Below are 3479 nucleotides of genomic sequence, written 5' to 3'. Positions count from 1 at the left end.
TTTCTCAGAATCCAGTTTTTCATCAACGTACCAAGCATATTGAGGTAGACTGTCATCTTGTCAGGGATGCTATAGTACAGAAAACTCTATCACCTTCCTACAAACCTACGGAGGTGCAGTTGGCGGATATCTTCACCAAATCGTTGGGGAAAGCACAGTTTCAAAGACTTTTATCCAAGATGGGCATTTTTGACCTGCATGCTCCGTCTTGAGGGGGGTATTAGGAAATACGATATATACGGTAAGTGTCGTAGTGGTGTAGGACTCAAGAATGTGTCTTGAGTCCCAAGTATTTCCGAGACTGTGGTGGGAAGTTTAGGGAGAACTTTGGTCCAAGTAGGTAGCTATCTTGAGACCGATAATTAAGGGCTCAAGTTGGTGTCCAGGGTTAACAAATTGAGACCGATAATTAAGGGATCAAGTTGGTGTCTAGGGTTAATATCTTGTACACCAAGTATGGTCTTGTATAAAAGCTACAACAATGCATGAATGAAAAGAAGAAAAGGGAATTACCCAAATCTTAATATAAAAAGATACTTCCTGCACATTAGAGATGTTAGTGATGACGAACCCTTCATCGTCATCATCTACAAATTTTAAAGCATCAGAAAAAATATCAGTCAGTGTCAACAGTGGGTATGGGGGGACTTAGGAAAACGACCCTAGCTCAATTGGTATACAAAAAGACCACTCGACCGAGGGAAGCATTGAGCCAAAAGCGTGAGTCTGTGTTTCTGAAAATTTCGATATCTTTCTAATTTTAAGAAAAATTCTCGAGTCCTTTACTGAAACGAAAGGTGATGTATTGATGTGTCCAGTGTCGATGTAGGGAAGTTCATGGAAATATTAAAGGGAAGAAACTAGGTGATCTGTGGAACGAGAATGCCGTAGACTGGGAGAAGCTTAAGGATTATTTAAGTGGGGGTGCTCAAAGGAGTAAACGTAAAAGAAATGTTGCATCTATTGTTAGGGGTGCCATTCCGCCGTACAGTCTAACAACCTTATGTAATTAAGAATGCTTCTTAATTATTAAGAATAGAGCTTTTACTCCTGAAGGAGCAGTCGAGACACTAACTATGTCAAACATAGGCGAGGAGATATAGATAAAATGCGTTGGTTTACCACTTGCAGCTAATTTTCTAGGAGACAATGACGTTTTCTATACACCAGAAAATCCAAATTGAGCTTTGATGATAATTTACCTCCCCATTTGAAAAAGTGTTTCTCATACTGCTCTTTATTTCCTAAAGATTATGTATTTGACAGAGAATCCGAAACTCCTTGAAGATATTGGTAGTAATTATTTTCTTAGTTTGTTGTCTAGCTCTTTCTTTCAAAATTTACAAAAGGATGACTCGGGTGACATTACATGGTTCAAAATGCATGACTTAGTACGTGATCTTGCATTAAGTGTCGTTGGCAGTCATGATGTCACGATAGTTAAAGCAGGTGAAATGGAAAATGATGTGTCTCGAATTCATCGTCTGCAGTTAACCATGGGAGCACCAAAAATATTTTCTGATGTACTAGACCATGGTAAAAAACTGAGGATTATTGTTCTCCAACTTGAAGGCTTTTTTATCCTGAGTTTACTTGGTAACACATCGTCTTGGTTTTAGTCATCGGTAAGGATATGTGGGAACTATATCTTCCAGTTTTAAGTTTAAGCACATGAGGTACCTTGACCTCAGTTATTATAATCTTGAAGATGTTCATGCTCAGCAAATCTACAGGAATGTGAGAGGTGGTAAAAAAAAAGCGGAGAAGGCAAAGTTAGAAAGACTAGCAAAACATTTAAGATTTGACTCTACCAATGGGAACCTTAGGAAAGAGGAGGAGACGAATTGGCTGCTTCTATTGAAGGTCTCCTACCTCACCCTAATTTGGAGATATTGAACATCTGGGTTATCCCCGGTTTAAGGGTTCCGAAGTGGGTGGGTTCATCTTCTTGTCTTCCAAACTTGGTGGAATTAAGACTTGTAAACTGCAACAGCTGTCGAAATCTTGAAGGCCTAGGTCACCTCCAATGTCTTAGGGTTCTTATTTCGTGTTTGGGCATAGAGGAGTTTTATTACCAGCAGGAAGACGAAGGAAACAAAGGTTCTGCAGCTACAACAACATTCACTAACCAAATTGATCATTTCTGGGATAACTTAGAAGAATGGGCTGTACCTTCACCACCTCATAATTGCTTCCCTTGCCTTGAGGAAATAAGGATCCACTGGTGCAGTAATTTGACATCTATTCCAGATTTACGATTATGGACTGCTCTCCCCTTTGTTCAATACCTATGGGTTGATCCTGATTTTGGTGATTGTGATGATGATGATTCCAATAATTAGACGAGGGTGTAGAAGTAAATCAGCTAGCCCTGCTAAAGTTCGCATTAGCAAACAACAAACTTCAACAGGTCTCTTCTCAACTCTCTTTCTGTTTTTATTTTTAATCTTCAAATCTAATTTATCATCTAAATTTAATGTATGCAACTAATTTCTTTTTCTAAAAATCACATCCTGTAGGATTCAATTTGGAATTGCAACGGAGCCATCTATAGAACACATATCCAGCACGTTATTAGTTTTCGTTAAAAGCTTTCCTACAGTCTACAGAGATTAAAAAAAACTACATTTGTATCGAGAAGTAAGGTAAGGTTATGGTGTAGCAGCATTGTCTTTGACTAAATAAGATTTTAATCTACACTTGTTTCTTCACTTTGAATATCATGTTATAGTATTTCTTCACTTACTCTTGAGATTAATTGTGGCAGGGGCTCACCGGAAGAGTTGATTAATTGGAGATTTGATTGGGTGATGAGGGATTGTGGGAGCTTGAGGATGGCAATTGGTTGAATATATGATTTGCCCCTCAGCAGGTGCTGGTGGTTGTGGTTTCAACCTAGTTGGGATGACAGTCATAGTGATATGCTTTCTCTTTCAAGTTGTATTTTTAATGGAGTTGTTCGTTCTGATGGATACCCAGAGTCTGTTATTATTCGCAACTGAAAAGTGGAAACATGTATAAAAGATGCACAAAAATTTTAAACAACCATTTGGCTGCACCTCTTCTGTTAATTCAGCAGGGAATGTAGCAATATTTCACAGGTTGCCCTTCCGGTCCTGTGAATGGTGCAATCTCTGAGCTTGCTGCTGTGCTACAACCTCTGCACGGATATCTGGAGGGACGGCTGCTAGGAATTCAGGATCTACATCATTTGCTGCTGTGCCACTTGACTTGTTGAGCAGATAGTGCTTCAGCAGGCAACTCTTATAGTGCATCCAGGAATGCAGAACACTTTTTACCCTCCTTGATCAGAATTTTCAGAAACTTCCATCTCTGCTACTAGGTGGCGCGGGTTTTGCTAATGGCTTTCTTGCCCGTGCAGGAGGGTCAGTGAAGATAGAGGGTAAACCTCCATTTCTTGACAGGGTTCATGGAACTCATAGTAGGTACTACAAGTTCAAGGCGAAGGTGTTGTTTCC

At 39.6% G+C, this 3479-nt stretch overlaps 1 long non-coding RNA gene across 1 annotated transcript; it reads left to right on the top strand.

The window, feature by feature from the left end:
- The first annotated feature begins 808 nt into the window (after nt 1–808).
- Nucleotides 809–3029, top strand: LOC113285522. Its single transcript, XR_003328703.1, has 3 exons — nt 809–2410; nt 2520–2645; nt 2768–3029. It is a non-coding gene; the product is annotated as an uncharacterized LOC113285522 (long non-coding RNA).
- Nucleotides 3030–3479: the final 450 nt, after the last annotated feature.

The sequence above is a fragment of the Papaver somniferum genome, chromosome 6, assembly GCF_003573695.1.
Source record: "Papaver somniferum cultivar HN1 chromosome 6, ASM357369v1, whole genome shotgun sequence".
NCBI lineage: Eukaryota > Viridiplantae > Streptophyta > Magnoliopsida > Ranunculales > Papaveraceae > Papaver > Papaver somniferum.
The sequence above is the reverse complement of the archived record's forward strand: the minus strand, read 5'-3'. Positions and strand labels throughout refer to the sequence as shown.